Here is a 26,091-nt window from a genome sequence, read left to right on the forward strand (position 1 = left end):
TTCTCTGTTGATTTTCTTTTTTTTTTTAATCTATTCATTTTCTTTAAGTCACTTTTGGCCAACTGATTGCCTGTTGTGAGCCAAGCCCTTGATGAATCCTGGAGAAGTGGCGAGAGGCAAGCCTCCCTTTCCTTGAGGAGCCTATAGTCAAACAGTAATGATTGTTTTGAGGAAATAAACTTGTACTGGGGAAATCACTTAATCTCTCCAGAGTTTGATTTCCTCATCTAAATAGTGGGTTAATGATACGCGCCTAACAGGTATCATTATGAGGACTTAAGGAAATCATTCACATGACAGTACCTTGCCTGGTGGAGGGCACACACTCAGGAACTGTTGATTCAGTTTGCATCTGGGAAACCGGGCAAAACACTGTCATTAGATAAGTAAATTATGGTATGTAGGCCATTAAAGAATGTGAATTAAGAGACAGACAGAGTTGAGAGCTGAGGTTTATTAGGAAAGACTCTGTGGAGAATGTAGGATCTAAAGAGGCTCAGAACTTAGGTGATGAAGCTGTAGGTATTATCCGGGTAGGGAATGGATTGGCTCTAATTTGGAGGAAGGGTTTAGGCTTCCTACTTAAATTTCACCAGTTTTTTATCCCCATGTAGTATCTGTATTGCTTCCCCAGTGACTTCACAGAAAATAATCCTGTACCCAGTGGTAAAACCCTATGGGGCTAATCCTTGTTAGCATTACTGCTATTTCCATGGCAACCATCAGATGATATATAATCTTAGTGAGGCAAGATGTGAGAAGTATTTTCATCAACAGATGTCCAAATTTACTGGTGGAATGTCCCATGGGAGATTACCCGACCACTTAGCTGCTGTCTCCAAAATCTAAACCCTGCTCTTCCATGTTTCCATGCTTGACATTTAGTAGGAGATTTTTTTTTTTAATCTTGCTGTCGATTTTTTCCCATATTATGCTAGAATTCCATTTGAATAGTTTTTGCAAAATGGGTATAACTGATAAAATGAATCTGAGGGAGGAGAAGGCTTTTATATCTCATTTGTAAATATTTTTGTGACTATTGATAGTTTGTGACTACTGGCAGGTAATTATGTAGAAGGGTAAAATAGACTTGACTCATATTCCATCAATTTTGCTCAAATGAAAGGTTTAAAAGAAAATTCTTAATATTTTCCTGCTGAAAACAGCTCGTCCTGTAATATGGGGGGTGAAAGAGTAGAGGGCATGTGGGGAAAGGAATCTCGTAGAGTCTTACATTGTTGCTGTGTTTAGTCGCTCAGTCATGTCCAACTCTTTGTGACCTCGTGGACTGTAGTACAACAGCCTCCCCATCCTTCACTATCTCCCCAGGGTTTGCTCAGATTCATGTCCATTGGAGTCGGTGATGCTATCTAATCATCTCCTCTGCTGCCCCTTCTCCTTTTGCCTTCATTCTTTCCCAGCATCAGGGTCTATTCCAGTGACTCTGCTCTTTGCATCAGGTGGCCAAAGTACTGGCATTTTAGCTTCCGCATCAGTCCTTCCATTCAATATTCAGGGTTGATTTCCTTTACAGTTGACTGGGTTGATCTCCTTATTGTCCAAGGGACTCTCAAGAGTCTTCTCCAGCACCACAATTCAAAAGTATCATTTCTTTGGCACTCATCCTTCTTTATGGTCCAACTCTCACATCTGTACATGATGACGAGAAAATCTATAGCTTTGACCTTTATTGGCAGAGTGATGTCTCTGCTTTTTTAATACACTGTCTAGGTTTGTCATAGCTTTCCTCCCAAGGGGCAAGTGTCCTTTGATTTCATGGCTGCAGTCACTGTCCACAGTGACTTTGGAGCCCAAGAAAATAAAGTCAGTTACTGTCTTCACTTTTTCCTCATCTATTTGCCATGAAATGATGGGACTGGATACCATGATCTTAGTTTTTTGAATGTTAAGTTTTAAGTTAGCTTTTCACTCTCCTCATTAGCCCTCATCGAGAATCTCTTTAATTCCTCTTCACTTACTGTCATTCAGTTCAGTTCAGTTCAGTCCAGTTCAGTCGCTCAGTCGTGTCCGACTCTTTGCGACCCCATGAATCACAGCACGCCAGGCCTCCCTGTCCATCACCAACTCCCGGAGCTCACTCAAACTCATGTCCATCGAGTCGGTGCTGCCATCCAGCCATCTCATTCTCTGTTGTCCCCGTCTCCTCCCACCCCCAATCCCTCCCAGCATCAGACTCTTTTCCAGTGAGTCAACTCATTGTATGAGGTGGCCAAAGTATTGGAGCTTCAGCTTTAGCATCAGTCCTTCCAGTGAACACCCAGGATTGATCTCCTTTAGAATGGACTGGTTGGATCTCCTTGCAGTCCAAGGGACTCTCAAGAATCTTCTCCAGCACCACAGTTCAAAAACATCAGTTAGAATGGTATTATCTGCATATATGAGGTTGTTGATACTTCTCCCGGTAGCCTTGATTCCAGCTTGTGATTCATCCAGCCCAGTGTTTCACATGATGTACTCTGCATAGAAGTTAAATAAGCAAGGTGTACAGCCTTGAGGTACTCCTTTCCCAATTTTAAACCAGTCAGTTGATTCATGTTAGGTTCCAACTGTTGCTTCTTGACCCACATATTGGTTTCTCAGGAGACAGATATTCTCCTCTCTTTAAGAATTTTCCACAGTTTGTTGTGATCCACACAGTCAAGGGCTTTAGCATAGTCAATGAAGCAGTATATGTTTTCCTGGAATTTGCTTCCTTTCTGTATTATCCAATGAATATTGGCAATTTGATCTCTGGTTCCTCTGTCTTTTCTAAACCCAGCTTGAACATCTGGAAGTTCCGGTTCACATACTGCTGAAGCCTAGCTTAAAGGATTTTGAGCATAACCTTACTAGCATGTGAAATGAGCACAATTGTGTGGTAGTTTGAATATTCTTTGGCATTGCCTTTTTGGAGGATTGGAGTGAAAACTGACCTTTTCCAGTCCTGTGGCCACTGCCGAGTTTTCCAAATTTGCTGGCATATTGAGTGCAGCATTTTAACAGCGTCATCTTTTAGGATTTGAAATAGCTCATTTGGAATTCCATCACCTCCACTAGCTTTGTTCATAGTGATGCTTCCTAAGGCCCACTTGGCTCCATTCTCCAGGATGTGTGGCTCTAGGTGAGTGACCATACCATCATGGTTATCCGAGTCATTAAGACCACTTTTGTATTCTTGTGTATTTTGTATATCTCTGTATTCTTGCCACCTCTTCTTGTACTCTTCTGCTTCTGTTCAGTCCTTACTGTTTGTCCTTTAGCGTGTTCATCCTTATGTGAAATGTTCCCTTGAGGTCTCCAATTTTATTAAAGAGATCTCTAGTCTTTGCCATTCTATTGTTTTTCTCTGTTTCTTTGTGTTGTTCATTGAGGAAGGCCTTTTTATCTCTCCTTGCTATTCTCTTTAACTCTGCATTCAGATGGGTATATCTTTCCCCTTCTCCCTTGCCTTTCACTTCTCTTCTTTCCTCAGCTATCTGTAAAGCCTTCTCAAACAACCATTTTGCCTTCTTGAATTTCTTTTTCTTGGAGATGGTTTTGGTCACTGCCTCCTATAGAGTGTTACGAACCTCAGTCCATAGTTCTTCAGGCACTCTGTCTACCAGATCTAATCCCTGGAACCTATCTGTCACCTCCACTGTATCTCCCAGAGTTTGCTCAGATTCATGTCCATTGAGATGATGATGCTATCTAACTAACTCATCCTCTGCTTCTCCCTTCTCCTTTTGTCTTCAATCTTTCCCAGAATCATGGATGGAGGTGTTAGTTAATGTGAAGGTGGTAGTCATTTTGCTTTATATAAGGATATCAAGTCAACATGCTGTTTACCTTAAATTTACACAATGTTACCTGTCAATTAAATTACAATAAAGTTGAAAAACAAGCTATAGATTAAGTGAAGAGATAAATGAGGACTGACAGAAAGTGTTTGCACCACATATGACAGAGCAAAGGTTTCCAGCTTTGATGTAAGTAAATCAATTTCAAAGAAACTAACAACGAATCCAATAGAAAAATAAGCAAGAGTCTACGGCCATACCACCCTGAACGCGCCCGATCTCGTCTGATCTCGGAAGCTAAGCAGGGTCGGGCCTGGTTAGTACTTGGATGGGAGAAAAATAAGCAAGAGATGTGAACAGTTAATTTGTAGCAGAGGAAGAACACCTGAATTTATACAAAAAAAGATACTCAAGCTCATTCCTAAAAGGAGAAATGCAAATTAATACTATTTTTCACCTACTGGATTAGAAAGGCTAAAAAAAATTATTACTGAGGGTAGGAGGAAACTCAGAGAGGACAAAGGATAGGGCATAAATTGATGAAACCTGTCTGGAGGATAATTATAGTGACAACTGTATTTAAATTGTAAAGATTCCTTGGCTGGATAGTTCCATTTCTGTGAATTTCTCAAGCAAGTCAAGGATATACTTTGCAGCATTGTTTCTAATGACAAATGGTAGGAAACATCCTACATGGTCACTCAAGAGCACTTTTCCTGGGTGCTGTTACAGAGGATCTCCCACACAGATTAGTTCAGTTTGGTTCAGTTGCTCGTTCGTGTCCGGCTCTCTGTGACCCCATGGACTGTAACACGCCAGGCCTCCCTGTCCATCACCAACTCTTGGAGTTTACCCAAACTCATGTCCATTGAGTCGGTGATGCCATCCAACCATCTCATCCTCTGTTATCCCCTTCTTCTCCTGCCTTCAGTCTTTCCCAGCTTTAAGGTCTTTTCAAATGAGTCAGCTCTTCACATCAGGTGGCCAAAGTATTGGAGTTTCAGCTTCAACATCAGTTGTTCTAATGAACACTCAGGACTGATCACCGTTAGGATGGACTGGTTGGATCTTGCAGTCCAAGGGACTCTCAAGAGTCTTCTCCAACACCACAGGTCAAAAGCATCAATTCTTTGGTGCTCAGCTATCTTTATAGTCCAACTCTCATATCCATACATGACCACGGGAAAAACCATAGCCTTGACTAGATGGACCTTTGTTGGCAGAGTAGTATCTCTGCTTTTTAATATGCTGTCTAGATTGGTCAAAACTTTCTTTCCAAGGAGTAAGCATCTTTTAATTTTATGGCTGCAGTCACCATCTGCAGTGATTTTGGAACCCAAAAAAATAAAGTCTGCCACTGTTTCCGCTGTTTCCCCATCTATTTCCCATGAAGTGATGGGACCAGATGCCATGATCTTAGTTTTCTGAATGTTGAGCTTTAAGCCAACTTTTTCACTCTCCTCTTTCACTTTCATCAAAAGGTTCTTTAGTTCTTCTTCACTTTCTGCCATAAGGGTGGTGTCATCTGCATATCTGAGGTTATTGATGTTTCTCCTGGCAGTCTTGATTCCAGCTTGTGCTTCATCCAGCCCAGCATTTCTCATGATGTACTCTGCATATAAGTTAAACAAGCAGGGTGATGATATATAGCCTTGATGTACTCCTTTTCCTGTTTGGAACCAGTCTGTTGTTCCATGTCCAGTTCTAACCGTTGCTTCCTGACCTACATACAGATTTCTCAAGAGGCAGGTCAGGTGGTCTGGTATTCCCATCTCTTTCAGAATGTTCCACAGTTTATTGTGATCCACACAGTCAAAGGCTTTGGCATAGTCACTAAAGCAGAAATATATATTTTTCTGGAACTCTCTTGCTTTCTCCATGATCCAGCAGATGTTGGCAATTTGATCTCTGGTGCCTCTACCTTTTCTACAACCAGTTTGAACATCTGGAAGTTCACGGTTCACATATTGCTAAAGCCTGGCTTGGAGAATTTTGAGCATGACTTTACTAGCGTTGTGAGATGAGTGCAATTGTGCAATAGTTTGAGCATTCTGTGGCATTGCCTTTCTTTGGGATTGGAATGAAAACTGACCTTTTCCAGTCCTGTGGCCACTGCTGAGTTTTCCAAATTTGCTGGCATATTAAGTGCAATACTTGCACAGCATCATCTTTTAGGATTTGAAATAGCTCAATTGGAATTCCATCACCTTCACTAGCTTTGTTCATAGTGATGCTTCCTAAGGCCCACTTGACTTCATATTCCAGGATGTCTGGCTCTAGGTGAGTGATTATCTGCGTCGTGAAGATCTTTTTTGTACAGTTCTTCTGTGTATTCTTGCCACCTCTTCTTAATATCTTCTGCTTCTGTTAGGTCCATACCATTTCTGTCCTTTATTGAGCCCATCTTTGCATGAAATGTTCCCTTGGTATCTCTAATTTTCATGAAGAGATCTCCATTCTATTGTTTTCCTCTATTTCTTTGCACTGATAACTGAGGAAGGCTTTCTTATCTCTCCTGGCTATTCTTTGGAACTCTGCATTCAAATGGATATATCTTTCCTTTTCTCCTTTGCTTTTCACTTCTCTTCTTTTCACAGCTATTTGTAAGGCCTCCTCAGATAGCCATTTTGCTTTTTAGCATTTCTTTTCCATGGGGGATGGTCTTGGTCTCTGTCTCCTGTGCAATGTCACGAACCTCCGTCCATAGTTCATCAGGTACTCTGTCTATCAGATCTAGTCCCTTAAATCTATTTCTCACACTGTATAATTGTAAGAGATTTGATTTAGGTCATACCTGAATGGTCTAGTGGTTTTCCCTACTTTCTTCAATTTAAGTCTGCATTTGGCAATAAGGAGTTCATGATCTGGGTCACAGTCAGCTCCCAGTCTTGTTTTCCTGATCGTCTAGAGCTTCTCCATCTTTGGCTGTGAAGAGGATAATCAACCTGATTTCAGTATTGACCATATGGTGATGTCCATGTGTAAAGTTGTATCTGGTGTTCTCAGAAGAGAGTGTTTACTGTGACCAGTGTGTTCTCTTAGCAAAATTCTGTTAGCGTTTGCTCTGCTTCATTTGTACTCTGTAAGACCAAACCTGCCTGTTACTTCAGGTATCTCTTGATTTCCTACTTTTGCACCAATCCCCTATGTGAAACGGACATCTTTTTTTTTGGTGTTAGTTCTAGAAGTTGTTTTAGGTCTTCATAGAACCAACCATTCAACTTCAGCTTCTTTGGCGTTAGTGATTGAGGCATAGACTTGGATTGCTATGATGTTGAATGGTTTGCCTTGGAAATGAACTGAGATCATTCTTTTGTTTTTGAGATTGCATCCAAGTACTGCATTTAATCCTCTTTTGTTGACTGCTGCTGCTAAGTCACTTCAGTCGTGTCCGACTCTGTGTGACCCCAGAGACGGAAGCCCACCAGGCTCTCCCGTCCCTGGGATTCTCCAGGCAAGAACACCGGAGCGGGCCGCCATTTCCTTCTCCAGTGTGTGAAAGTGAAAAGTGAAAGTGAAGTCCCTCAGTCGTGTCCGACCCTTAGCGACCCCACAGACTGCAGCCTACCAGTCTCCTCCATCCATGGGATTTTCTAGGCAGGAGTACTGGAGTGGCTTGCCATTGCCTTCTCCGACTGAGAGCTACGCCATTCCTTCTAAAAGGTTCTTGGCCACAGTAGTAGATACAATGGTCATTGGAATTAAATTTGCCCATTCCCGTCCATTTTAGTTCACTAATTCCTAAGATGTCAGTGTTCACTGTTGCCATCTCCTGCTTGATCACATCCAATTTACCTTAATTTGTAGACCTACCATTCCAGGTTCCTATACAATATTGTTTTTTACAGCATCAGCCTTTACTTTCACCACCACCTATCCACAGCTGAGCCTCAAGAAAAAAGTTCCTGCTTTGGCCCAGCCTCTTCATTCTTACTGGAATGATTACTAATTGCACTCCCCTCTTCCCCAGTAGCATATTGGACACTTTCTGACTCATTTTCCGGTGTCATATCTTTTTACTTTTTCATACTGTTCATGGGGTTCTTGTGGCAAGAATACTCAAGTGGGTTTCCATTCGCTCCTCCAGTGGACCACATTTTGTCAGAACTCTTCTCTTGTGACCCGTCCATCTTGGGTGGCCCTGCACAGCATGACTCGTAGCTTCATTGAGTTATACAAGCCCCTTAGCCACAAGGATGTGATCTGTGAAGAGGGTAGAGTCTTATAAGCTGTGGTAAGGACTTTGTTACATTTTATTCTGTGTAAGATGGGAAACTTCTAGATGCTTTTAAGCAGTGAGATAATATGACTTGGGTTTTTAAAAGATTGCTGCTTGGAGAGTAGGCTCAAGGAGGACAAGGCTGGAAGCAAGGAGACCGCTTAGGTGATGACTTCCTGCAGCCAGTAGTCCGGGTGGTCGATGATGCTGGCCAAACCTAGAGTGGTGGAGGGGACAGCGAGTATAACAGTAGGAGGCTGGGTGTTTCTTCTGCTCCGTAAGTACTCATGATGCTTATGCCGAGCACTGTTCTAACAGTGCTTTAAAAAACATCAACTCATTCATGCTCATAACAACCCTCTGAGGTAAACTTCAGAGGTACAGCCCACAGGATTTGTACATGGATTGGATGAAGTGAAAAAAGGAGGAGTGTGGGCTAATTCCTTTGGAGCTAAAACTCCTAAGAATGGAGTTGCCATCTGCTGAGAAAGGGGAGATGCAGGAGAGGCATGTTTGGTGGAGGCCCTAGAATCGGGGGTTCAGTTTTCATGCCCATTGAGTTTGAGATGCAATCAGTAATCTAGCTGGACATGTGGAGTAGGTAAACCTAACCCCAGGTCGTTGGTCTGAGGGGCCTTTTCCTGTGGGTGTGGCTATAGAGTGACATTTTTATTAATTTTCACATCAGACTTGCATTTGAATACTAGCTCTGTCATTTACTAATTAAGTGACTAAGTATGTAACTTAATCTCATTTAGCTTCACTTTCTTCATTCTGTAAAAGGGTTAACAGGACATATCCTGAAATAACGTATATTACCTGGAGCGGTGCTTGGACATGGAAAGTGCTTAGTAAATGCTCATTATCTTCCTTTTCTTCAGGTTTAGTTTGTTGCATTCAATGCAAACTAACAGGACATGAGCTTCTCTTCAGGATAAATAAATAAATTTTAATATAAAGCCCAAGTGTGTGTATGTGCTTAGTTGTGTCTGAACCCACATCTCTTGTGTCTCCTGCATTGGCAGGCAGGTTCTTTACCACTGTGCCACCTGGGAAACCCCCAGATGTTCTCTTGGGAGTGCCTACTTAATGACAAGCTCCGAAAAGGACTTAATTCGAACCTATTTCCTATCAATCAATAATAACTTTATAAAAGAAAAGACTTCTGTGAGGTTTATAGAAGGCACAGGGGAAGAAGTTGTGGGTTCTGAGTATTAGATTCCACACACACAGGCAGACTGAAGGTATAGGTAGAAGCACCAACCAGCAAATCCTCAGATCAGTCACGGGTAATTTACATCAAAGTGGAAGTAAATCCGCCTGAGTCATGGTGATGACCTATGGGGAAAAGAGTGCCCTTTCCTGAGGATGGACTATTTAAATCCAAGGGAATTATCTTATTAATTACCTGGTGATCCTGCTGGGAATTTGCTAAAGGGACACTTCTGGGATTTAGCCTAATCCCACTTCTATTTCCTCCAACCTTAGCTTGACCATCTCAAAAAGTACACTCTTAAGGTATTCAGATTTTATCTCATACAGTAAACATTTGAGTACCTTCTCTGTGCTGTGTATGTTTGTAGGCAAACAAAGATGAATATGAGATACAATTCCTGTCTTTAAGTCCTTCACAGTGTAAGAAAGAAAACACACATGTAAACAAATGAACAGACTATGCAGTAAGCAAACAAAAAAGAGTATGTAATACTCAAAAGAACATTATTACAGAACTGCAAATAATGTAGTCATTTTAACCTAGAAGATTATGAAAGTGATATAAGGGTCACCTTTGAACTGAGTCATTAAGGTTAAGAATTTATCGGGTGAAAATTTTCAGGGAAAGATATTCCGAAAAGGGAGCATGCCATAAGCAGAACCATAGAGGCATGTACAGAGGAAAAAGGAAAAGACATAGTTTGATAATTTTAAAAATAATTTTATTTCTTGTCTGTGTTGGATCTTCGTTTCTGTTCAGGCTTTCTTTAGTTGCAGAGAGCGGGGGCTGTTCGCTAGTTGCAGTGCTTGAGTTTCACATTATGATGGCTTCTCTTGTTGCGGAGCACGGGCTGTAGGCAGGTGGACTACACAGTAGTTGTGCACAGGCTTAGTTGCTCTGTGGCATGGGGGTCTTTCCGGACCAGGGATCGAACCCATGTCTCCTGCATTGGCAGGCGATTCTTCACCACTGAGCTACTGGGGAAGACTGATAATTTTGTTTTTATGTTGGTGGGAAGTGATCACCAATTAGGAGAGCAGATTTTCCTTAATCCTTCTCCAGCTCCAAACAGTAACATTGGAACATTCCAACCTTTCTTAAGGTCTAAATGAATCCCCTGGTGGGTCATATGACCAAAAGAAATAAAAAACATTAAAAATACTAGAATTTTCTTTCTTTAGCTGTCCATGACAGTTATTTTCTGAGGGAATCCTGAGTGTGACCCTGGGACACCACTGGTCTTCTGTGAAGGACTCCTAGTGTTTACTTAGCCCAGCCCATTCCCATCACTGACCTAAATTAAAGTTTGTTAAGTAGAATGTCATTCAAAGTATCTGTCTTCCCCCTCAGCCTTCCTGTTTATTATGAAAAGGTTCTCAGTTTCTCTTCCAAGTACCTCCATGTAATCTTTTGAAAGTGTAAACATTTCAAATTCTGGGAAATCTGCAGTGCTCACGGTGTTTTCAACTCTGAGGGAACAGGGAAGCCTGTTCCAGGATAGACATGTTCTTGCAGACAATGCAGTTCAGTTTAGCTGGATAGTAATTATTTTAGCTTAGCTTCAGGTCCGTGTCCTCGCCCCTTTTACCACTGAGACCTTTGAGGTTTCTCTGTGATCACCACACCACATCCATGGGTAAAAGAGAGCGCCTGGATTCTCTGCAGCTCGGCCTCAATTCCGGCTGTCCTTCTCGCCATCAGTCTCTGCTGCATTTTCTTAGGCTGTTGAGACCCGCCCTCTTTTACATTTAAACCCGATAATTTTGTTTTTATGTTGGTGGGAAGTGACCAGCAATTAGGAGAGCTACACTTTATCCTAATTTTACAAGTGAGGAAACTGAGGCTCAAAGCATTGCGAAGTTTTGCTTGAGGTTACACAATACTGTAATTGGTAGAGAAGAAAAACTTCTTTTCAGAGCCTAAATTCGGAAGACAGTTTTTCCACAACAGTTGAGTCTTATTCATCTCTGTATCCTCAATTAAAAGCATGGAAAGCAAGTGTTTCATCCATGTTGGAGTTAGTGCAAAGCACCAGGCCATTAAGTGAAGACAGAGGATTGTGTCATTTTGGTTTAAAAAAAAAGATAAAAAAAAAAATGCTCTATGTGAATCAAAAGCTCTGATTGTGAGTGCAGTGTGTTGGGAATACCCAGGGCTTGTTTTATGGTATGGGTCCTCGTAAGACATTTTAAAATGTAAAATCCTTTTCTCTGACTGCTGAAATATTTTTTACTTAACGAGCAGTAGGGATCTGACATGGAGTAAAGGCCTTCCTCCAGAAACAAAAGCAGACTGATGTTTGTCTTTTTCTCTTTTTCAATTAAAAGCCTGTGCTGCCAGAGTTGCTGGCTTTTGATACCGAGGGATTACGTTTTGGCAGTGATTAAAAGGATGACAATAAACCTGTTATTGTGCTCTAATTTTAAAGTTAGTTCAAACAGAATTAGATGTGGCCCCTATCTAGTGGGTGTGCGCCTTCTAAATGTCAAGGAGCAGCTTTCCACGTGTCTCATGTAAGAAGGCATTCCCTCTCATGAGTAATACACACTGGTAGTGCCATCAGACTTTCTTCATTCTAGAGGATGAGTTTTTGGCATCCTTGAAAAGCATCTAATATGTGACTCTTTGTTATTGTTTAAAAGAAGAAAAAAATGGTATTGAAATGGAAAGAAACTGAAAATGGTAGTCATGTGTGGTCTTAGGCAAGACCTTACTTTGGTTCACTCAGATGACATCAAAGGCCTCACTCTGTTGACCCAGGCCTCCATCAACCACCAAATAAGGGGTTAGGACCAGGTAGTCTCTGAGGTTTCAACTTTGAAATTGCATGCTTTCCTTTAAGCAAATGTCAGTATTCTATTTGGAGTTTTCACTTAATCATAGATAAGAGTAATAGGTATAACTTACTACATATTTAGTCTTTGCTGGAGCAGCTATGAAGAGATACTCCACAACCAAGGTAAGTGAAACCCAAATAAGACGGTAGGTATTGGGAGGGGGCATTAGAGGGCAGACACACTGAAATCATAATCACAAAAAACTAGTTTATCTGATCATATGGACCACAACCCTGTCTAACTCAGTGAAACTAAGCCATGCCGTGTGGGGCCACCCAAGACGGACGGGTCATGGTGGAGAGGTCTGACAGAATGTGGTCCACTGGAGAAGGGAATGGCAAACCACTTCAGTATACTTGCCTTGAGAACCCCATGAACAGTATCAAAAGGCAAAATGATACGATACTGAATGAGGAATTCCCCAGGTTGGTAGGTGCCCACTATGCTACTGGAGATCAGTGGAGAAATAACTCCAGAAAGAATGAAGGGATGGAGCCAAAGCGAAACAAATACCCAGTTGTGGATGTGACTGATGATAGAAGCAAGGTCCGATGCTGTAAAGAGCAATATTGCATAGGAACCTGGAATGTTAGGTCCATGAATCAAGGCAAATTGGAAGTGGTCAAACAGGAGATGGCAAGAGTGAACATAGACATTCTAGGAATCAGTGAATTAAAGTGGACTGGAATGGGTGAATTTAACTCAGATGACCATTATATCTACTACTGTGGGCAGGAATCCCTTAGAAGAAATGGAGTAGCCATCATAGTCAACAAAAGAGTCCGAAAGGCAGTACTTGGATGTGATCTTAAAAACGACAGAATGATTTCTGTTCGTTTCCAAGGCAAACCATTCAATATTACAGTAATCCAAGTCTATGCCCCAACCAGTAATGCTGAAGAAGCTGAAGTTGAACTGTTCTATGAAGACCTACAAGACCTTTTAGAACGAACACCCCAAAAAGATGTCCTTTTCATTATAGGGTACTGGAATGCAAAAGTAGGAAGTCAAGAAACACCTGGAGTAACAGGCAAATTTGGCCTTGGAGCACGAAATGAAGCAGGGCAAAGGCTAATAGAGTTTTGCCAAGACAACGCACTGGTCATAGCAAACACCCTCTTCCAACAACACAAGAGAAGACTCTACACATGGACATCACCAGATGGTCAACACCGAAATCAGATTGATTATATTCTTTGCAGCCAAAGATGGAGAAGCTGTATACAGTTAGCAAAAACAAGACCAGGAGCTGACTGTGGCTCAGATCATGAACTCCTTATTGCCAAAATCAGACTTAAATTGAAGAAAGTAGGGAAAACCACTAGACCATTCAGATATGACCTAAATCAAATCCCTTATGATTATATAGTGGAAGTAAGAAATAGATTTAAGGGTCTAGATCTGATAGATAGAGTGCCTGATGAACTCTGGATGGAGGTTCGTGACATTGTACAGGAAACAGGGACCAAGACCATCCCCATGGAATAGAAATTCAAAAAAGCAAAATGGCTGTCTGAGGAGGCCTTACAAATAGCTGTGAAAAGAAGAGAAGTGAAAAGCAAAGGAGAAAAGGAAAGATGTAAGCATCTGAATGCAGAGTTCCAAAGAATAGCCAGGAGAGATAAGAAAGCCTTCCTCAGTGATCAATGCAAAAAAATAGAGGAAAACAACAGAATAGCAAAAAAAAAGAGATCTTTTCAAGAAAATTAAGAGATATCAAGGGAACATTTCATGCAAAGATGGGCTCCATAAAGGACAGAAATGGTATGGACCTAACAGAAGCAGAAGATATTAAGAAGAGGTGGCAAGAATACACAGAAGAACTGTACAGAAAAGATCTTCACAACCAATATAATCACAATGGCGTGATCACTCACCTGGAACCAGACATCTTGGAATGTGAATTCAAGTGGGCCTTAGAGAGCATCACGACGAACAAAGCTAGTGGAAGTGATGGAATTCCAATTGAGCTATTTCAAATCCTGAAAGATGATGCTGTGAAAGTGCTGCACTCAATATGCCAGCAAATTTGGAAAACTCAGCAGTGGCCACAGGACTGGAAAAGGTCAGTCTTCATCCCAATCCCAAAGAAAAGCAATGCCAAAGAATGCTCAAACTACCGCACGATTGCACTCATCTCACACGCTAGTAAAGTCATGCTCAAAATTCTCCAAGCCAGGCTTCAGCAATATGTGAACCGTGAACTCCCAGATGTTCAAGCAGGTTTTAGAAAAGGCAGAGGTACCAGAGATCAAATTGCCAACATCCACTGGATCATGGAGAAAGCAAGAGAGTTCCAGAAAAATATATATTTCTGCTTTAGTGACTATGCCAAAGCCTTTGACTGTGTGGATCACAATAAACTGTGGAAAATTCTGAAAGAGATGGGAATACCAGACCACCTGACCTGCCTGTTGAAAAACCTGTATGCAGGTCAGGAAGCAACACTTAGAACTGGACATGGAACAATAGACTGGTTCTAAATAGGAAAAGGAGTATGTCAAGGCTGTATAGTGTCACCCTGCTTATTTAACTTATATGCAGAGTACATCATGAGGAACGCTGAGCTGGAAGAAGCACAAGCTGGAATCAAGATTGCTGGGAGAAATATCAATAACCTCAGATATGCCGATGACACCACCCTTATGGCAGAAAGTGAAGAAGAACTCAAAGGCCTCTTGATGAAAGTGAAAGAGGAGAGTGAAAAGTTTGGCTTGAAGCTCAACATTCAGAAAACGAAGATCATGGCATCTGGTCCCATCACTTCATGGGAAATAGATGGGGAAACAGTGGAAACAGTGTCAGACTTTATTTTTTTGGGCTCCAAAATCACTGCGGATGCTGATTGCAGCCAGGAAATTAAAAGACGCTTACTCCTTGGAAGGAAAGTTATGACCAGCCTAGATAGCATATTAAAAAGCAGAGACATTACTTTGCCAACAAAGGTCCATCTAGTCAAGGCTATGGTTTTTCCCGTGGTCATGTATGGATGTGAGAGTTGGACTGTGAAGAAAGTTGATCGCTGAAGAATTGATGCTTTTGAACTGTGGTGCTGGAGAAGACTCTTGAGAGTCCCTTGGACTGCAAGGATATCCAACCAGTCCATTCTAAAGGAGATCAATCCTGGGTGTTCATTGGAAGGACTGATTCTAAAGCTGAAACTGCAATACTTTGGCCACCTCATGTGACGAGTTGACTCACTGGAAAAGAGTCTGATGCTAGGAGGGATTGGGGGTGGGAGGAGATGGGGACGACAGAGAATGAGATGGCTGGATGGCATCACCGACTCGATGGACATGAGTTTGAGTGAACTCCGGGAGTTGGTGATGGACAGGGAGGCCTTGCGTGCTGTGATTCATGGGGTCGCAAAGAGTCGGACACGACTGAGCGACTGAACTGAACTGACTGAACTAACATTTTATCTACATTAGTGTGACTAGAGAGGGATGCCTTCCAGGCCCCAAGAGGGGCTTTGTCTAACACTTGGAAATGAATTGTCCAAGGAGACATGCTTGCTGATGAAGCAAGACACTATTGAAAAGGGGCCACTTGAGTGGAGAGCAGCAAGGTCAGGGAACCCAGGAGGGCTGCTCTGCCTCTTGGTTCACGGTCTCGGGTTTTACGTAGGAGCGGTTAATTTCTGGGTTGTCACTGCCCCATCACCTTGGCTTGTGTCCATATATGGTCTGACTCAGGGCTTTTCCTGGTGGCATGCGAGTCTCCCAGTGAAGACAGATTCCAGCATGAGAGTTTCTGGGAGGTTGGCAGGACATACTATGGCCTGGCATCTCCTCCCTCTTTTTGGCCCTTCCCAAATTCTTCGGGTTGGCAGCAGCTTGTCATTTCCTTGTTCCTTATCGGAACCTTCTCGTGAGAGACAACTTGTGCAAGTGTTTGTTTTCATCCCTGGTCAGGGCAGTAGGTTTCAGTCCATGGTTTCCTAACATTATTTCATCTTAATGCTAAGGTAGATCTTTTACTCACCACTTTTCAGGTGAAGAAATGGAGTACAGTGGCTGTGTGGTTTTCTCCAGATCACTCAACTGTATGCTTTGCCTTCCCCAGGATGTCTTCCTTAAGACGTCTACCACATTTTGCCTTGCGCTGTTTGTGCATTTATCGCATATCACCTGTCAGTGCGTGCCAGTATTCTGTACCTTGTATTGGCTTTCTTCATGAGCGTTCACCTCATTCTCCTTCAGTTGCTTGAGGGTGGAGATTGTGTCTTGTATTTTTTGTATACTTCATAGGGACATGAAACTTTGTAAATTTTCAAACTTTAAAAGTTTAAAAAATAAAATGCTCTTCCCCCTCAGGCTTTCTAAGCTTATGCTGTCTGAGGTTTGTTATCACTCTCCCCAGCCTCATTATTACTAAAATTTCTGATCTTTATTTGATGTTAATAATACACTTTTTTCCTTTCACCTTTGTCCCTAGGTTGATATTTTATGAATTTATCTATTTTTAAATAAATAACTTTATTTTCCCTCATTATTAAAGATAATACATACTACTGTTGAATATTTCAACTTTACAAAAAATTCCTTTCCAAGGCAGACATTGCTGGGAATATCATGCCCTAGAGGTGATCTCTGACAGTATTTTGATGAACAGCCTTCCAGGCGTTCTGTGCACGTGCACACCTAAATAAACATATACACATACTTGCTTGTAAATAGGATCAAATATGCTGTTTAAAATATGTCACATTGTTGAAATCTTTCCACATTAAGGCAAAGTAATCGACACATGGGCGACTCACTGGTAGAATTCTTGCCTGTTGTATTGGTGCAGGTAGATTATATAGCATTCGATTGCACTGATACAGTCTGCTAATGGTGGACACTTTGGTTGCCTCTAGTCTTTTACAAACAATGCTGCAGTGAACATTGTTCTACAGGTCTTGAGTACAAAGTGAATCTCATCTGTCTGCATCACATACTTGCACTAAGATAGTATTAATTAGCAAAATAGTACAGCAGATGTGTATAACCACAGCATTATCATGTAATACCATAAATTTGCAAGAACCCAATAACCCAGCATGATCAGACGGGCAAATATCTACCTGTAACGGGTATGGATGGAGAAGGCAATGGCAACCCACTCCAGTACTCTTGCCTGGAAAATCTCCTGGATGGAGGAACCTGGTAGGCTGCAGTCCATAGGGTCGCTGAGTCGGACACGACTGAAGCGACTTAGCAGCAGCAGCAGCAGCAGCAGCAACGGGTATGGAACTTTGGGTTGCTCAGGAAAACTAAGATTCCCATTAAGCTAAAATAAAAAGAAAAGCTTGATCAACGTGAAATTTATCTTCATTTTGTTAAAATCTTGAATTTTTCACTTGAAAGAATTGTTAGATATTTGTTTCTGTATTTGCTTTGGCCAATAACAAAAAAAAGTAGTGGTTTGTATAGTCTAGAGAGGATATTCGTCTAGAGAGGATATTCTGTATTCTAAAGTGAAAAATAAAACCTGATAGGAAAACTGATTTTCTGATAAAATATGAACCATTCATTGTGCAAATATGTTTTAAGAACCAGTGATGTCCTAAATCACGACTGAGCGACTTCACTTTCACTTTTCACTTTCACACATTGGAGAAGGAAATGGCAACCCACTCCAGTGTTCTTGCCTGGAGAATCCCAGGGACGACGGAGCCTGGTTGGCTGCCGTCTATGGGGTCACACAGAGTCGGACACGACTGAAGCGACTTAGCAGCAGCAGCAGATGTCCTAAATAATGTTGTGGATACTAGGGCTCAAAGTCTAGCAGAAGAGAGGTTAAAATAGTAAATTATACTTCAAACTAGTTGAAATTCAAGATGAGAGACCAGGAAAAGAAAATGTTTTTCTTTGAATATTAGCCAGAATTAGGTTTGGTTTTGTTTTCTCATTCTCTAACCTTTCTCTGTCAACTGCCTTGCTATTAAAATTCAAGTTCCTGTTTCTTGTGATTTGTTTTTGCATCCTTTCAAAAGTCATTCTCCCTAAATTGGTATCTCACTTGTTTTACCTTTCAGTTACGTGTTATGTGATCCTTATGGATTCCTTCTGGGCCTCAGTTTCCTCGTGTGTGCAGTGAAGGAGTTCAGTAACTGGTTTCTTTTTTCTAGTAGGGTTCCAGCTCTGAGATTTTTAGAGACCAGATCTGGCTCAGACAGTAAAGAATCTGCCTGCAGTGCAGGAGACCCAGGTTCAATCCCTCAGTCTGGAAGATCCTCTGGAGGAAGAGAATGGCTGCCCACTCCAGTATTCTTGCCTGGAGAATTTCATGAACAGAGAAGCCTCATGGGCTACAGTCCATGGGTTGCAAAGAACAGACGCTGACTGAGCCTGAGCAACTAACACTTTCTGTCTTCCTCACTATTGTATCCCTAGTTTGTAGCATAAGTCTAGCCACTCTAAAAGCTGAATAAACTTTGTTAACATTTTGACTTTAATTTGGGGATGTGTGTGTCTACTCTGGTTCTTTGGAGATTTTTACTTTTTTTTTTTAATCCCATGGTAGCAGCAGCAGCTATATTACTATACATTTAGACTTGATTCTTTTTTCATTGCTCAAGGGCAATTTCTAACAGCCATGAAAGAGATACTTAGTTCAGACATTTTTTGAGTACTTATCATATGCCAGGCATTGTGCTATCCACTGGCAATACAAAAATGAATTAGACACCATCACCCCTGTCTTAAAAAGCTTAACATGTGGTGAGAGAGAAGGATGCAAATGAATAACTGTAATGAAGTGTAGTATGTGTTCTGCTAGAGGTATGTGTCCAGGGTGCTATGTGAACTGAAAGGATTGTTTTTTATCGCTAGACACCTTGTGCCATTTTCAGACTGGTTGGTTGTATTTTATATTTTCTGGTTCCATAGAGATATTTTTAATCATGCCTTTTATTTATCTAAACACAATCACAGTTGTCCTATAATCTGTAACTGGTAATTCTAGGATCTGAAGTCATTGTGAATCTGTTTCTGTTGTTGCTTATGCTGGTTCTTGCTCATGAATCTTTGTTTCCATGTGTATTTTTGTTTTGCTTTACTATAATCTGCTTATTTTTATTAGAACATTATTTATGGAGATTATTTGATCTTGAATGATGTTACCATCCTTCAGAGATAACTCGTTTTCTCCTGCCAAGTGTCTAGGGGCACTACCAATCAGGTATTTTATTGTTGTGTTAAACAATGTTAGCCTTACAGGGAAGTTAGGAAAAAAATAGAGATTCTCACATACCCTTCTTCTAGTTTCCTCTAATGCTAACATCTTATGTAACCATAGTAGTTATTGAAACCAACATTGAGGCAGTATTAGCTAATCCACATACCTGCTGGGATTTTGCCAGCTTTCCCACCTTTGTCCTTTTTTTGGCCCAGGATCCAGTTCAGCCTCCCATGTTGTATTTAATTGTCATGTTTATTTTGTCTCCTTCAGTCTTCAGTCTTGGTTTATTTTTCCTGAAGTTGGTAGTTTTGAAGAGTAATGATGGATTATTTTATAGAAAGTCCCTCAATTTGGGGTTTGTCTAATGTTTTGTCATGATTAGTTTATGCCATTTTGCAAGGTAGCACAGAAGTGCAGTTGTGCCCTTCTCAGTGTTCATATTGAGGACACGTCATATTAACTTCTAAGGTAGTATCTACCAGCCTTCTCCACTGTGAAGTTACTCTTTTCTTCTTTGTGATTAGTAAGCTTTACAGGGAGATACTTTGAGACTGTATAAATAACCCTGTTTCTTGTCGAATTTTTGCCACAAGTTATTAGCATCCATCCTCTAGCTCTTGCCTGCAACAGTTGCTGCTGTGATGCTTGCCTGCTGGTGATTTTCTGTTTCCAGCATTCCTTCTACATTTATTAGTCAGAATTCTCTGTAAGGAAGAGCTGCTTCTTTTCCCTCATTAACTAATTTATCCAATTATTTACTTACCATTGTGGACTCATGAATATTTATTCTCTGCATTTCAATCCATTACCGTCATTATTTGTTTTATTGATCAAATGGTCCCAGCCTTAGCCATTGGGAACTCCTTCAAGTTGAGTTCTATGTCCATTCAGTGTACTGCTCTCATTTTTTGAGCACTTCCTTTCTTTCTGGCATCCTAAGATGGTTTAGGCTCATCTTGTATTTTTCCTCCTCCGACCCTGGAATAAGCCATTTCTCCAAGGAGCTTTGTTTGGTTCATTTCTTAGAGATTAATAGAAACCGATGTGTGCACTAAGATGTCATTACTTTTAGGTCCTCTCAGAAGACAGAATTAGGGAATGAGTGTGTAAAAACTTACCTCATTCATCAGTTCAGTTCAGTTCAGTCGCTCAGTCGTGTCTGACTCTTTGCGACCCCATGAATCACAGCACGCCAGGCCTCCCTGTCCATCACCAACTCCCGGAGTTCACTCAAACTCATGTCCATCGAGTCAGTGATGCCATCCAGCCATCTCATTCTCTGTTGTCCCCGTCTCCTCCCACCCCCAATCCCTCCCACCATCAGAGTCTTTTCCAGTGAGTCAACTCGTCACATGAGGTGGCCAAAGTCCTGGAGTTTCAGCTTTAGCATCAGTCCTTCCAATGAACACCCAGGATTGATCTCCTTTAGAATGGACTGGTTGGATCTCCTTGCAGTCCAAGGGACTCTCAAGAGTCTTCTCCAGCACTACAGTTCAAAAGCATCAATTCTTTGGCGATCAGCTTTCTTCACAGTCCAACTCTCACATCCATACATGACCATGGGAAAAACCATAGCCTTGACTAGATGGACCTTTGTTGGCAAAGTAATGTCTCTGCTTTTTAATATGCTATCTAGGCTGGTCATAACTTTCCTTCCAAGGAGTAAGCGTCTTTTAATTTCCTGGCTGCAATCAGCATCCGCAGTGATTTTGGAGCCCAAAAAAATAAAGTCTGACACTGTTTCCACTGTTTCCCCATCTATTTCCCATGAAGTGATGGGACCAGATGCCATGATCTTCGTTTTCTGAATGTTGAGCTTCAAGCCAAACTTTTCACTCTCCTCTTTCACTTTCATCAAGAGGCCTAACAGATGCATATAATCATTTTCTCAATCCCTCCACTTATATATGTGTGTGTGTGTGTTAAAGACCGTTAAGTTCCTTCTGATGTCTTCAGTTCTAATCTAGTACCACAAGGTTCATGTTAGCCTTCCCTCTTTCCTTATTTGTAACTTCTTTTTCCACAGGAGAACCTGGTTCTCATTATCCATGAAACATTTACTTATTTGTTCAATTCTATTAAACGCAGTAATGTTAGAATTGCTAACCCATAGATCTGTGAGAAACAAGTCATGACCTACAGTGCAGTAGCTCTGTGTAGTTCTTTTTTCCTGAACCTTATAATACCCAGTCACAGGATTGTTTTCCAAAGCCATTTAGCTGAGTTATTTTCTTCTCCACCCACTTTGCGTGTGGTGTTGCTGTTCATTTGCGGTGTAGTTAGGTTTATTTGTTCCTGTTTGTGTCCCATTGGCTTGTTGTAATAATGTGCCTGTGTGAAGCATTCCTATGATTCCATCACTATCTTGTCAGCTCTTTGACACTTTTAAGAAGTCTTTTCCATTTTATCTAATATTTTTAGCTGTTTTCAGTAGGAAGGTCAGTCCAAGTAACCTAACCTATTACCAGAAATGAAACCTTCCCTTTGGAAAGGTATTGGTAAAAATCTAACTATCTTTTACATTAAATAAAATATAAATACATAACAAATTTAACTTCTGAGTTTTATTTTTGGAAGGCTTTGAGAGGAATTGGCACACTGAAGCCTAGTGAGAACAAAAGACTACCATACATTTTTGCATTTACTTCAGTTCAGTTCAGTTCAGTCGCTCAGTCTTGTCCGACTCTCCACGACCCCATGAATCACAGCACGCCAGGCCTCCCTGTCCATCACCAACTCCCGGAGTTCACTCAAACTCATGTCCACAGAGTCGGTGATGCCATCCAGCCATCTCATTCTCCGTCGTCCCCTTCTCCTCCCACCCCCAATCCTTCCCAGCATCAGAGTCTTTTCCAGTGAGTCAACTCATCGCATGAGGTGGCCAAAGTATTGCAGTTTCAGCTTTAGCATCAGTCCTTCCAATGAACACCCAGGATTGATCTCCTTTAGAATGGACTGGTCTTACTGTTGAGTAAATGGCCATTGCTTTTAGCACTATAAATACCCAAGACAGTAAAAAGGAGACTTATCATATAATATGCTCTCAATAGGCTGATGGCACCCATTACAAATTTGAAAGTTTTTATCAAGAACAATAAGACCTTGAAAATAAGAAAATAAGAGACTTTTGGTTAACTAAAATTTCCAGTTAAGCATAAGTTCAGTTCAGTTCAGTTCAGTTGCTCAGTCGTGTCCGACTCTGCGACCCCATGCTGCTGCTGCTGCTGCTAAGTCACTTCAGTTGTGTCCGACTCTGTGTGACCCCAGAGACGGAAGCCCACCAGGCTCCCCCATCCCTGGAATTCTCCAGGCAAGAACACTGGAGTGGGTTGCCATTTCCTTCTCCAATGTGTGAAAGTGAAAAGCGAAAGTGAAGTCGCTCAGTCTTGTCCGACCCTTAGCGACCCCATGGACTGCAGCCTACCAGGCTCCTCCATCCATGGGATTTTCTAGGCAAGAGTACTGGAGTGGCTTGCCATTGCCTTCTCCGGCAACCCCATGAATCATAGGCTAATCATAAACCCATTTTTGGTTCAAATTGGTGTAGATTTCCTCCTCTAAACTATAATCATCTACTTTTTTCAGTTTTTGCATTCCACTGGAAAACTCAGGTTTTTCATTCTACTTGTATTAGTAGGAAAGCTCTATTACCACCATCACAGTGACATGTATATAATTGCACAATCTGGAAAAATCCCATATGCCTAACAATAAGGGAGTGCTAGAGGAAATCATAACTTATCTTCTTGAGGGAATATTATGAAGCCCTTAAAGTGATGACTAAGAAGTGTAATAATAAATAATTGGACTTCCCAGGTGGCGCTAGTGGTAAAGAATCCACCAGCCAATGTGGTCGATGCAATAGACGCAGGTTCGATCCCTGGGTTAGGAAGATCCCCTGGAGAAGAGCATGGCAACCCATGGACACGAGGAGCCTGGAAGGCTCCAGTCCATAGGGTCGCAAAGAATTGGACATGACTGAAGCAGCTTAGTGCACACACACACACAATAATAAATAACATGGAAATGTTTTTGATACCTGATGTTTGTTTTTGATATCAGATGTTTTGATGCTAAGTGAAAAAAGAAAAACCTATATAAGCAATATGATCATGAGTAATTGTACACACACGTACATACACACAGAAAGATTGGGGAGAAATAAACAAAATGTACTTTGAAAACAAACCCATATTTTGCAATGGGGTTCTGTTACAGAAATTGAAAATTGAAAAATAGGGACTCCCCTGGCAGTCCAGTGGTTAAGACTATGCGCTTCCACTGCAGGGAACACAGGTTTGATCCCTGGTCATGAAACTAAGATCCCACATGGTGTGGCCAAAAAATATAAATAAATAAAAATAGGAAATTTAAAATTAATTTAATTATTTTAAAATTCATGTCCTAATGCAACAGTTTTCAACTGTAGTAAATTACAAATGGTTTTTAATAGTTCACCCTTTGTCTTAAATTAGAATAAATTCAAGGTTGTTGCTCTGATGTCACTTTCATTTTGTAAGCTTTTTTGAAAGGGAGCAAAGGAGAGTAGAAAGGGAGTGCTGTGTGTTGGCGCTGAGAATGTGAGGGTAGGAGCTGCAGATCTGGGTACAAATCCCAGCTCCAGCACTGACAAGGACTAGTGTACTGTGTTCATTATAAAAGTAAAACTGATTTATAATCTTTCTGATACTTTATTTAGAAAGCATTTAGAACATTAGAGTTATGGACAAACTTCAGCCATCATTATTTCATTTATGTGCAGAAACAGCTAATACTCATTCTGTTAGATCTAAAATATCTGTGCCAATTTCCAGCTCTGAAAGAGAAGGAAATAATATATTTTGGAAGGTGCATTAGCTCCTTGCAAATGGTGCATATGTGTCTGATCGATGTGTTCCCCTCCATCACCATCACAGGCTGGTGACTGGCCGCCTGGCTGGAGGTGGCCAGGGTGTTGTGGGTGAGCGCAGAACCAGGAAGGCCAGGGCAGTGCCACTCCCTCTCGGCCTCCACCTCCTTGTCTGCAAAATGAGGCCAGCAATTCCTGCTTCTTTGGGCTGTTGGAGGTTCAATGAGAGCTGTAGATTAAAAGCCTTCGTCAACAGTATATCCTTGGGCACATCTGAGGAGTCAGACATTTTAAAGAGACATTATAACATAGTGGTTAAGAGCTGAGACTCTAGTGTCCTGATTCCTGGAGGAAAGAGACAAATTTTATTTCTAGGAAGGTTGCTTTGAGAGGAGACTGTCTACAGGAGCCTTTCTGATAACAACTGGGCTGTATTTGTAGTCCCCAGTGCATCTCTTAGGCTTGGTTGTCTCATGATTCATGTCAAGATGGTGATGCTCAGAATAAGGTCCCAGCTGCCTAAATTACCCAGTGCTTTGTAATCTCCAGTATATTTGAAACTCTGATAGTCAACTGAATTTGATGTAGGTGACCAAACTGCAACATTTATAAGAGGAAATTTTCTTTATGTGCCCTAAATTCTATTCAAAGAAATTTCAAGAATCATTAGTAAAATTGCTTAGTATTAAAAAAAAGAAGAAAGAAAAAAGTCTAAATTGGACTCATAAAGTTGGTTTCAATAGTGAGTGACAGAAAGAGGAAAAACTACTTCAAGGTACTATATAAGAAGGTAGTATTGAAGTCCTAATTTCAGAGTAAGATAGCCCCAAATTGACCATTCTGATGCTGTCATTCACTGAGATGTAGGGCAGGTTCTCTCACCTCCCTGAGCTTGTTGCCTTGGGTGAGGATGATAGGCCCCACTTTGGTTGGGACAACTGAGATAAAGCATTTAGCACAGTTCTTGGCACATAGTAAGCACTTGGTAAATAATACTCATGTTATTTTTAGGCAGGAGCAACTAATATGTTTCTAAGTGATTTGAAAATAAGCTGGTAGTGTCTAAAACAAAATTTAGAATAATAAGAAAAAAGAGATGGTTTGACTTTTCTTTTGCTGTGTGTCTTGTCATTGTTTAAAAATTAGCACTGTGGGTTGATTCTCTGTAGTCTGGGGGCGGGGAGGGGGGCGTGTTTGTTGAATCTATGGGACCAAAAAAAGATGGACAATTGATTACATAGCATTTGAAGATAAAAGGAACTATTGAACGTGTGACCATTACTGTGAAAGCCTCATTGAACAGCTCACCTACCATTTCAAGATTATTACCACCCGCCTCCTCTGAAAGCCTTCCCTCACCATTTCTGCACACTGTGATCTCCCCTGAGAACCCATAAAGCTTACTGACCCCATTTGGCCTCCGAGAAGCACTGAGGCAGTGAGTTGCCCTGTCCTTTGGCCACCCTCCCCAGGGCAGCACTCAGGGCTCTCCTCTGCATGCTGGGCTGGCTGGACCCTCAGGGGGATGACAGGACTCCGATCTTTCCAGGGGCACATTCTTTCAAAACATTCTCCTGCACTTTCGAGAGAAGGTGCTGACACACTGAATGGTACTTGGTGTTTGCTGGGTTTCCACATTAGAGAATAAAAGAAGCCCCTCGGCCAGCATTCCCCAGAGAATCGAGAGGTGCAGAAAACATTCTTGAGAAATGAACAGCAAAAATCTTAACAGACATGACAGGGTATTTTAAATAGTGCCCACACTGACTGGGAGTAAGAGGTATAGACAGATTATTTGCCTGGCCCCCACTAAGGAAATGGATGGGGGAGATAAAGGAATTTCTAAGGTTTAGGTATATTGGTCTTATTCTTTCTTGTAAAATAATGAGACTGTCTCTCAATTTTGTAGATGTTTGTGGAGCTTCTGCTGTGTGCAGAGTCATAATGATAATAACTAACATTTGAGAACTTATCTATTTTCTAGGCCTGTTTCCTCTGATCAGCGAAGTGGTCTTAGTCCTAGA

The 26,091-nt window shown here is 41.3% G+C and overlaps 1 protein-coding gene across 2 annotated transcripts in view; it reads left to right on the forward strand.

Moving 5' to 3' along the window:
• BICDL1 (BICD family like cargo adaptor 1) overlaps positions 1–26,091 on the forward strand; it is an 86,175-nt gene that overhangs the window by 32,243 nt on the left and 27,841 nt on the right. The gene's annotated exons all lie outside the window — the stretch shown is intronic.

This window comes from Moschus berezovskii, chromosome 19 (assembly GCF_049115385.1).
Source record: "Moschus berezovskii isolate FMDL1 chromosome 19, NW_MosBer_1.0, whole genome shotgun sequence".
Classification (NCBI taxonomy): Eukaryota; Metazoa; Chordata; class Mammalia; order Artiodactyla; family Moschidae; genus Moschus; species Moschus berezovskii.